The sequence below is a fragment of the Bacillus rossius genome, chromosome 14 (assembly GCF_032445375.1).
Source record: "Bacillus rossius redtenbacheri isolate Brsri chromosome 14, Brsri_v3, whole genome shotgun sequence".
Lineage (NCBI taxonomy): Eukaryota > Metazoa > Arthropoda > Insecta > Phasmatodea > Bacillidae > Bacillus > Bacillus rossius.
In genome coordinates, this window is record NC_086341.1 from 28,516,469 (window position 1) to 28,528,276 (window position 11,808).

Consider the following 11,808-nt stretch of genomic DNA (forward strand, 5'->3'; position numbering starts at 1 on the left):
ATTCTTACAAGCCTTTTAGCTTTTATCAGAGCCGTTTCATTATATAGTTAAAAATTTCGGTTTTCAAATGGAATGATTCGATAGTCGACGTAGCTGCTCCGACAATGAATTCTAGTGGTGAGTGCGGAAACTACGTATGATTCGCGTCAAGAAATTTTGTTGAAAATCATTTGCGTATACCTATATTTATTATGCTTGGCATTATTTTAAAGAATTTCACGTTAAATTTCGTGTCCGGGTTTCTATTTATAAGTGTATTTGCAGCTTGAGAACACATGAATTTGCTCGTTACCGAGGTTGGATGTTACACATCACAAGCGAGTATTAAAAGACTAGCTCACATTTTTTTTTTGTGGCTCAGTGAGATAAACCTGGAACACTGGCTGTCTACATACTACGTGATTCTCTTTGCGTGGAAGAAGTATTGCCTACTTCTAGGTATTGTGTGATTGCCGCTGAAACTGTCATACGCGCGCAATGCAAAAACGGTGCTTCATAGGCAGTTGCAAAAAAAGGTGTGTTTAGGTCATTTGGTCATAAAACTTGATGAAAAAGCATAAAATATCCTTAAAAAGGAAAGCCAAAATGTTGTTATCAAGAAGAGTATGGCTATCCGTATTATTAGGATGGAAAAAAAAGGGGGGGGGGGTAATTATAAAAGTTAGTTTGAAGATTTTCACAACATAGAACACTATTTCCGGAATAGTAGTTTATTTCAAATAGTTGTCGATATTTTACACAAATGCTCTTCTGAAACCGATATCACCATTAGGAATCAAACTAGGTGGTAAGAAATGTGTCTGATAAGCAGCAATCCTGTGCTCACATGCATACATACCTACACCTAAACAACTAAATAAATACAAGAATACATACATACTAACATACTAGCATAAAAAAATACACCCTCCACCTACCACGCCATTCTAAACACATTGTCTATCAATTTATCTTGTCTTTATATTTTTTTCACAATTTTTTGTTGAAGACTTTCCACACATGAAATGGGGTAGTACTAATTGTTCAAGATCAGCGAAAAGTGGGAAGGGGAAAAAAAAGGATGCCACTTTTGGTTACGTCCTCAGAGGGCATCGAAGAAGTGCAATGGTCGGGAGTGGGGCGTACGGTGGCACTTTTTAATTATAGCCGAATTGTATACTCGCGCACTTGTGTGCTTGAGCTCTTTCATACATGCATACTTGCGCACTCGCATACTTCTGGTACACTCACCTGCTCACTTGCACACGTGTTTCAGATATCAGCGTGATCAAGAATGAAATGTGATATTCCCATGTGTTTGAAGTTTCACTTCCACCGCGCGTGGCGTGACGCAGGCCCGCTCCCCGAGGAAGGGCAGAATATCATGGAGGCGGCGGCGCGGAATAACCCGAACACGGCGTGTAAATAACGAGGGTTCTTCAGGGGGATGGGGAAACCTGATGACCGTGGTTCTCCGGGGCATGGAAAGGTGCGGGACGCGAGGGTTGGCGAGTAACCAGAGAACAGACGAGGTAAAGAGGCTGCTGCCACTCTCGTGCCTCGAGCATCAGCTGATCTGTTAGAACCTGGAGGGAGGGGAGGGGGTTAAGAAAGGAAAAGTGTCACCCGTCAACAACTCTTCAGCCCTGCCCTTGACATCCACGCCACCGAATTATTTTTTTTCTTCCCCTTTTCCTTCATCACATCCCCCCTCTGCCGCAAATATCAGGTGCCCTTTAGAGCCCGTCTACAATAGTCCGAACCTGTGCGTGGTCCGTGTCCTTATCCGAATGTGAGTGACGTCACATTGTCTCACCGAAAACTGCCCTGTCCACAATTGCGATGTCCGATGTCCGTATGTATTGATTTCTAAAGTTGTCACCAGAGCGCAGTAAATGTGCCAAACCAAATGTTTTTGTTTATTGTTTTGATGCTTTGTAGTTTGAGATTGAACTTATGAAAGTTGTAGCAGTTCAATATTATATATTTATTCAGTAAGGCAAAGTGGCGGTTCTTGACTTACAACACCTTCCATTTCCTTCAATAACAAAAACAAACACCACGTTTTCAAACGGGAACCGGAAATTCAAACATCGTGAGTGTTTTGTTCTTTTTCTGTTTCCGAAGTACACATTTTGGGACAAAAAGTTCAAATTGACGAATGTCTTCGGACCAGGTAGGTTCGGACCTTCGCCCACTTGACGCATGACGTCAGAGGGTCACGTGGACCAATCAGCGACGAGTGTTCTTCGGACACAGTTTAGGACATTGCTATTGTAGACGGGCCGTTACTGTCGTAGAAGAGGCACAACGAGCAGCGAGGCCACTCGAGAACCATACTCATCTTATCGCGATGGCTATGCTGAAGAGGGCGACAGCAACGTCGACCGAAACGTCGGCAAACTCTTCGCTATTTTTTTTTTAATTTTCCCTGACCTATCTAAAACTATTTTGTATTTTGCGGAGAGTCCTGGTTAGGGAGGGACCTAGGTGTGTCTCTGGCCGAAGCCTATACGCTTATCTATGCAGGGATCGTGTGCTTTATACGGGGATAGGCCATTACTAACTCCTTTATCTTTAACCTAGATTATAGCTATGCTAAGTTTGGCCCGGGTAAAATCTGCATAGACACATGTGAAACCATGGGCACAGCCATGCGAGGAGCAAATCTGCATGCATGTATGTGAATACAGGAGACGACGCGGCAAGTGAAATCAAAAGAAAAGTAACAAAAAATAATGTGAGAATATCAAGATTTACAACCTCTCCGGAAACAATCCAAAACTAGATTTATTGACATGTGAAAAAAAATTAGCAGTGGAAAATTTTTAATATTTTGACATAAAGCTTTTTCGAATGCAGGTAACGGTTTGAGAAATGTAACTATTCTAAAGACCTCAGAGAAGTAGAGAGCTAATTTGACTTTTTTCTGATACAAGTTCCAATCTAAGTACATGTATTCGTGCAGTGATACAACAATGGACTCACATTCCACAGTAGCCGTACTGGAATCCCAGTTTGGCCAGCCTGGTGTCGGTTTCCCTGAAACCACTCCAGGCGTATTTTGGAATGGTTCCTTACTCTAGGCTTTGCCCTATTCCTTCCCCAATACACAGAACGGCGCGTAGAGCTGGGAGCAAGGGAGGTATAGAGTTAAAAAAATGTATATATACCTTAAAAAGTCATGACAAAAAATGATAAAAATCAACATGGCGATCGAAAACCAGCCTTAAAGAAACTACATAACTGCACACAATGTAGACTGCAGATTCAGAAAGAGTAGAGAAATAAAGTCGTAAAATAGGAGGAGCTCAGGGAACTATCGGCCTTGAGAACGATGAATAGTAACAAGAAGAAGCATCTGTTTACGTGACCCGCTCGCTGGAGCAAACAGTGCTGTGTCGACTGGAATAGGAGTCCAGGAGTGCCGTGTTCCCCTGCAGGAATGCGGGCAGGAATGCTGATTGGTTCAGGAACCGGCAGGCACGAGTGTAGTCCCACTGAGCCAGTTGGCGCGGCCATGCATGCGTGCGGCCATGAGACTCGATGTGGTTGAACCGGAGCGGTCGCCAGTTGCTTCTCAGTGCTTTCACACGTACGAGCTTGATAAGTCGACTTATTGCATTTCTGAGAGACCTGCATTTTCTATCTAAGAAAATCGGGTGGTAGAATATTCAGACTTTTTTTGACGTGAATACGTCTTAAAAATTGCTTCCAAAGTGGGAGGCAATTCTAAAAAAACGAATGAAACAAAATCGTTGGATACAGTTTGGTGTTGCAGCTACATATCTATCATCTCCCTCAAAAATCTAATTACACTACTGGATAGCTAAAGGATCAAAGCATTTGTTACGCTAAGTGAGGACTGTGACGCATCGCGCGCGGTGGAAGAGGATGCGCCGCCATTTTGAGGTAATTTTGTTGCGTTTCGAGATTTCCATTTAGTATAACTTTTGACTCGGAAAAGCTACGACGTTCGTTTAGGTTTCAATCGTCATCTCTCGTCAAAATATATGGATTGCATATATAAAACATTATTGTAAAATAGTTACAGTGAATATATATAGTGTTAAAATAAAAAATAGTGTATTTTATATTTAGTACAGAAAATATTACCTGTTATGTACACGTAGTCACGTCCAACACATGGCAATGTCCATTACACAGCCACACCACATATATAAATATATATAAATATTTTTCCTTTTAAGCAGCAGCGAGTGAAACGCATAATGTGAACCAACCTTACTACAGGTTACTGCGTGAAGCCACCTTCAGTCCAGCTGATGGTCTGCGCCATGTTTGGGTGACTTGTAGTGTTTGCATTGTGCGAACAGATTTAAATAAGTATAATATAGAAATGACTGTGTCTTAAGGGCCCGCATACCTGGGTACGCATGCGATGTGCAGATCTTCAGAAGAAACCACGCGATTGGAAAACTGCTCAAGACATCCAAGTAGTTTTTGTTAACGAAAATCGGTCAATAATGCGCTGAGGACGGATGAATAGTTCTGTTTTCGTATTTCGATTTTAAAGTGTATTTACATCGAGAGTGAAATTTGTTAAAACGCGTGTTTTCAGAATTATTTTCAGACATGAAACACTCGGTACAGATTCATGAAAACACTCGAGGACCTTATCTTCATTTCTCCACCATCTAATGTCATGGTTACCACTCAATTCTCATTGTGTTCCTATGCACGACGAGAGGACTGCGCGCCAGTTTCAGAACTTGCTCGAAGAGGAGATACCGCGCTAGAAGCACCAACCAAGGTCGCAAATATCATCCCGCCTCACTGCCATTAATACACTCCTGGCTAGACGTGCGCCGGGAATTATAATTCATGATTACTAACCATCAGCAGGCGTTTTCAAAAACAATTTCCACCATTTTTTATTTTTTATTTTTTTTTTGTGTTTAAATATGTCGTTGTTGGTGAGTACAAAAGTGACTTCAAGAACGTCACAGTATGCCAGCTGACTAGCATTCCTAACTCCGTCATGCATTGAGTCGCCAGTTTCTCAGTAGAAATAGTCTGTTTTCTGGCTTGCAGCCTGGTTTTAACGATCTCAATTCGCGTGGCTAATTTGATCAAGCGTGGCGTTGTGTTTTTTTTTTTAAAAAGCTTCTGGTGGGACACGGGAGAGAGGTTTTCCCACACAGCCGACCAGGAGGAGTCGTGAACCAGAGAGAGAGAGAGAGAGAGACCACGGCGTGTCTCTGGAGCGCGCGCGTCGGAGCGTGTCTGGAGCGAGTCTCTCCAGCGCAGATCTCGCCATGACGAGTACAAAACAGTCACATCGACAGGACTGTCCGTCGTCACGGTCCCAGCTCCTCCCACGAGCCGGGAACAGGCGACTGCTGTCTGTCTGCAGGCCTTGTGTCCAGTTGTGTCCCATTCCTCGCGAGCTTTAACAACACTTCCACGCGCTCGAAGCAGGGCCGTCGAGTGGACAGGCAAATATAATATACTCATGCTAAATGCTACATTTCATCACACTCCAGTGTATTTTTTTTACGAGATGATGTAACAAATAAACAAAATAACAAAGATAACAATTTTAATCTTCATTTCTGTTGAAAATATTTGTGGCAGAACAACAAATGCAAGAGAGGCATCAAGTTAATATATATATGTGTGTGTGTGTGTGTATATATATACATACACACACCTTAAATTCTAACGAATTTGATAGTAAGGAAGTATTTTTATGTTTAAATTTCAATCCGAGTTTTTGCGCCTATAGTTAGTTTCATCCAAAATTGTTTCAAACCAAAGGTTTTTGACAATGTTTAGAATTTTTACAATAGTTTTTTAACGGATTTCATAGTGTACCTACTACCAAAAAAAAACCTTGGGTGAGAGGTTCAAATTCAAAGTGTTATGTTTCTAATGCTAATTTATCTACTTGACGACTAATTTCTTCGTAATAAAAAAAAGCATGTGGGAGACGCAAAATTTCTGGTATGCCATACCAAAAAAATACGTGGCTATCAGAATAAAGTGAAAATTTTTCCACTGGTTTATTTGCCTGGTAATATTTCACTCGAGCCTAGCAGCGCTCCTAGCGGCGGGGACGGCAGTCTCCTCAAGGTCGCGAGGCTGGCTACGGGCGGCGCGCGTGGGGACTTCGGTCTGGCATGCTAAGTGTTCACGTGACCACCTCCCCTCCCCTCCCCGCCCCTCCGCGGCGCGAGTGACAAATGACAGTCGTGGCGCGCCACCTCGCAGCTGTTGCATTAGGTTGGGGTGTGGGATGGTGCGTGTGTCCCTCCCCCCTCCCACACCAGCCTTCCCCGCGTCCTCTCGTGCATCGTCAAGCCTTTTCTCATTGGGCGTGACCTTCCGAGCAACAAGGACATAGTCGACCTGTACAAGAAATACTTTTCCATATTTAAACTAGCTGCCCCCGGCAAGAGCGCACAAAGAATTTATTGGGGTAGGGGAGGCGGATTCTTCTTCTAAACAATCAAATTGAATGAGGTAAAATAACCCATTCTTTTCTTACAAATGCTCAATATGTGTACCTTTAATTATACGGCACACATCCAACCTAAAGTCCAATTTTCCCCACTCTTTGGTTAACAATTCCGGAGTAATGGAAGCAATAGCCTTTTTCAATAATTATGTAATCTCAACTCTGGCAAATCATTGGGTAGCGGCGGAACGTAGACACGATCTTTTATAAAGCCCCAAAGCAAAAACATTGCTCGGCGTTAAGTCAGGTAAACGCGAAGGCCAGCGATAAACAGCTCTGTCGTCTCGACCATTACGACAAATCCAACGGTCAGGGAATTCGACGTTCAACCACTCTCGTACAAAGGAAACGCACGTTGAACTGAAATTACATATTCATTTGAGCAAATTTCTGAACAAAAAAGCTTTACGCTCAGGAGTCGCCATTTTGCGTAGGTGGCGCTGCAAGCGAGAGAACAACAAAGCATTATTCGCGCATGCGCTTATCTAAAACTGAGTTACACTTTAATTGTGACATTGAACCATAACTATACAATGCTTACAGTTGGTACTATAAAAATTACAACTGGGGAATTATTTTATTGGTATACTCTATTTTGATACCACTTGCAATAAAGCTTCTTTGGTTTGACATGGCACAGGACTTAGCTATGGCTACTTGTAGAAGTCAGCACTTGTGAACTGGTGTTATCATCATGACAATAATTGTAGTTACCCACGTGAAATAATAAGTTATTTCCTTGAGGTGCTTACAGACTAGAATACAGCCAAAGAAGTATAAATGTTTAACGTTTTTCGAAAACATTATAGTAATAATTGTTTGGGGAATTTTAACAAGATAGGCAGTATTTTAATAAAATTCTTTGTTGAAAATCAGGTTCAAAGTCTAGGTAAAGTTTTTTTTTTCAATTATTTTTCACTTTTATCGTAGCCGTTTCTGTTGGTTTAAAATTTCCCGTCTGTTTCGTGTTTATTTGTGAGCGTGGTAATTTTGATATTTGAAAAACGAATATTTTATTTATAGTTAAATGTATCATTATCGGCATTATTTTGAAGACTTCTAAGTTAAATTTCGTGTCCGAGTTTCGTATTATACATATATTTTTAACACGAACAACATTACAAAAAATTAATTTTGCTCGTTACCGAGATTAGACGTTAACACATCACTGGCGATTACTGAAATACTGGCACTTTTTTTTTTATTATTTGGCCACTCTTTTATCTAAAAATAAATACCGGTGTAGGAATTTTGTGGCTTAATGTTACAGAATAATGAAATTTAGTCCTAGTCATGTAACTTACCTGAAACTTTATAATTTTCAAAAGTAGTATCAATGGTCTACTGTGGTAAACAACTTCATGTGAAGGTCAGTGTTCACTAACAACCATCAAGTGATACTTTTAAATCAAAAGTTGGGAAATAAGTATATATGGCATTAATTTTGAAAACTATCAAATTTGATAGAAGTGACTTGACAGACTTAATTTTAATTTTTCGTTGACTTGCCATATTTATTTCACTTGCAGTACCTGATATAAACAAAATATAATCAAGAATGGTGATAGTACAAACAAATTGCTTTTAAATCTGACCCAAGCAGCTGAAACGGTAGAATAAGATGTAGGTACACTTTCCAATAGACATAGCAACGTAAACTTGAGATAAAGACCCTATAAGTATCTTACAAACATATTGCTGACGTTTGTATTTTTTTAAGTCGAATATATATTTATATATCCACGGCAATTCTGTTTTCACATCGTTGCCATTCAAGGGGCAGAGAGTGGAGGGAGGATGGAAGGGAGAGAGAGGAATCGAAGGACGTAATTTCATGCCTAAAAATTACTCTGAAAGCAAACTTTTTAGCCATTTTCACTCTCCTAAAAATACAAGTAAAAAAAAGATATACGTAAATGTGACTAATTATCCGTCCTTAGCGTAATCTTAGTTGCTTTTAGTAAACAGCATCCACTCAGATATCTTGAGCAATTTTTAAATCACTTGGTTGCTTTTGAATCACTGCACACCGTACCTAGTATATGTGCCAAGATAGACGGGGCCTCTAAAATGATGAAAATTTTAAATGTAAAATGTTAAAATACGGTTGTTTCATGAAACATTTCCGAAACCAATATGGCGTTTTTTCAATTCCTGTTTCTCCTCCTTGAACCCGGCGGTGACCTATCTCATGCAGGAACACGATCGAGTCGCTCGTAGCCACTTGGATTCCTACAATCCTTTGCTTCGATTTTTATTTTTCCTTCTTCTGTTTTCCGAACCAGAACTCGTTTCCGTCGTCCTCGACCGCCTCCTTTGTGACGTTGACCTACTAAGGACCTTCGTGTCTTGGACTGGTCGGTCCAGTCGCGTCAGCTCCAGGTGGCGCTGCTGGTGGCGGTCGAGACGTCATTCCGAAAAATATATCTCCCCTGCTTCTTTTTTGTAGACAACACTGTCTCGCTTGCGGGAGCTCGGAGCAGGCAGACGAGGGGACGCACCACAACGCCGAACGTACAATAACGCCGAAAACCATAACGCCGAAATGCCAAATTGACTACAACGCCGACAGCTAGAAAACTGCTGTGTACCACAACGCCGAATTACCACAACGCCGAATTACATCATTGCAGGACTGCCACAAAGGTTAGATTAGGTAAGGTTAGGTTAGGTAAGGTTAGGTTAGGTTAGGTAAGGCTAGCATAGGTTAGGTTAGGTTGTGGTATTTCGGCGTTAAAATACATTTAAGAAACACACACATTCATTCAGTTGTTTTTCATTTTGCTCCTGTGGCCCCCCCTTCTCCCCGCAGAAACATTTTTCGGCGTTACTGTATTTCGGCGTTGTGGTACACAGCAGTTTTCTAGCTGTCGGCGTTGCGGTCAATTTGGCATTCGGCGTTATGGTATTCAGCGTTATTGTACGTTCGGCGTTGTGGTAACGACCCGGCAGACGATCCAACGTGTGAATGTCCGCTGGAGCTTCTGACTCTTGCAAGTCACCCTTTACAAACCCTACAGGAAATATTACTTTGCTTATAATATTTTCTGTTTTTATACTTATTTCAAATTTATTCTTAATATAACGATATAACCATTGTTTATAAAGTTTATTTTTTCTGCTAAACAATTACTTATTTAATAATAGCTTGGTTTCTAGGTTGTAGCCGTGTCCTTGGCGGATAATTCACAAACGTTTCGGACGACATTGCAGTCGCCATCATCAGGGAGCAGTTACCTAGTAGGTAACAAACCCAGTAGGTAACTGCTCCCCTGATGATGGCGACTGCAATGTCGACGGAAACGTCGGTGAATTATTCGCCAAGGACACGGCTACAACCCAGAAGCCAAGCTACTTCAGACAGTGGCCGTGAAAGCCTGCGCACATTAATACTTATTTAATACTTTTTACAAACTTAAAGGCAAACTGTTGTTTTAGTCCAGGCATGTACTGAAAGGGTGGAATCGAGTTGTATACAGTTATGGATAAAAAGTTTCTACATAGCCTTCGTCTTAAGACTCAACATATTTTGCTCTAAACCAAAGAAACCTTAGTTTATCAGGGTTTCGGAAAATAGTTTAATAAACTGAAAATAAATGTTTGAAGACGAATAATACATAGCCTACTAACTGTTAAATATAAACTGTATACCTCAAGAATCCATGCTTTTAATACATGCTTGGCCTCACATAAAATTTTTCCTATAAGTTAGTATAAACCATTAAATAAGTACTTGTTTAGTAGAAAATGCCTTTTATAAACAATTAAGTATGGTAATATAGTAAATTTATTTTGAATCAAGTAAAAAAAAAATACTAAAACCAAAATTTAATGATTCAATTTAAATCATCGAAAAAATTTCACATTATATAAGTAAAATAACTTAGGAAATTACCACCTTAAATCACTACGGGATGGAAGCAGCCGGGGGGGGGGGGGGGACTTTTGGGGGACAGTCCCCCTGGAATTAAAAAGCTCCTCACTGGTTGGGGTGTTATAAACTTTTATTGTTTCACTGATAGTTTTTGTCTGAAAATATGTTATTTCCTTAAATGAAAACTCTATCAATGTTAGCTAATAATTCAAATATAATTTACAGTAGTAAATCTTACATGGGGAATATTTTATGCTGCACACTTTGTATTCACTGATTAAAAAATTGTAAAAAACAAATGATACTCTAGTTCATTTATTTATCTAGTATAATGTATGTGATAATCTAGTCTTTTTTTTCTAAGTAAGGAAAGTATACAATATACGTGCGCCCAATCCAGTGATTACTTTTCGGTCAAAACATGCAGAAGAGCCACAGATTCCACAATCCTTCCTGCGAATCCTACATACAGGCCCTACCAAAAGGTACCATTATTGCAGTGTAATAAAAATATTTTGTTCTAAATTTCTGTTAGAAATTGCTTTTTAACCACATACTACTTAATGGCTTTTGACGACTGGTTAACATATTTTATAAAGAGAAAAATAAAAGCAGTAGGACATTTTTCTCTGAAATGCTATTCGTTTACGTCACTTTTTAAAAAAAACCAATAACAGTATTCTTCAGATAAATGAATTTTAATAATAGATACAGGTTTGTCCAAATTTGAAAAAAAGTATACTCTCCATTATATCAAAAACAATATAAAAACATACCTTCTCTTGTTGTAACTATAATTATAACTATATATTTAATTGCTATTTTAGGAAATATTGATTAGTTATTTATTAATGTTTTACTGAGACTTGTAAGAGTTAATAAAATTAATAACTAATTTCGACCAGACGTTTATAATTAAAATATTACCACCTGAAACCTGGTGGGATGCGTATTTTCGGCCCTGGATCTCACACAACCCCACCCCTTCATCATCACGCTAGAAAGGGTTGACGACGAAATGTTGGTGAAAGCACCTTACGCCAGTCTTGCGAACGCCTAGAGGAGAAGGTATGCTGTCTCCCGAGTCCATAGTTAATGACCATACGTTAGGTCATAATACGAGCTCCCTTAATTCCACCGGGGGGGAGTTACTTTTCACCGGGAAATTAATGTCACCCCTTCGCTACTTGCTTCAAACGTCTGCTTGCATCTCATAGTTTCATATTAGTTTTTTTTCTGTATTTTGTAAACTTTATCAAGCCTTTTTTTGCAGGACTTTTGATGACGGTAGGAACGGTATTAGAACGCTTGTGACGTTTAAAATTTACCAGGACTCAAACCCAGAAATTATGTATTGTATTGAAGAGCGATTAGCCCTATATTTTGCTCGTACGCTAATATTATTTTATTATATATTAATAAGTAGATATAAGATTGGAAATGGTTATTTCACTTTCTTTAAGTATGAAAACTA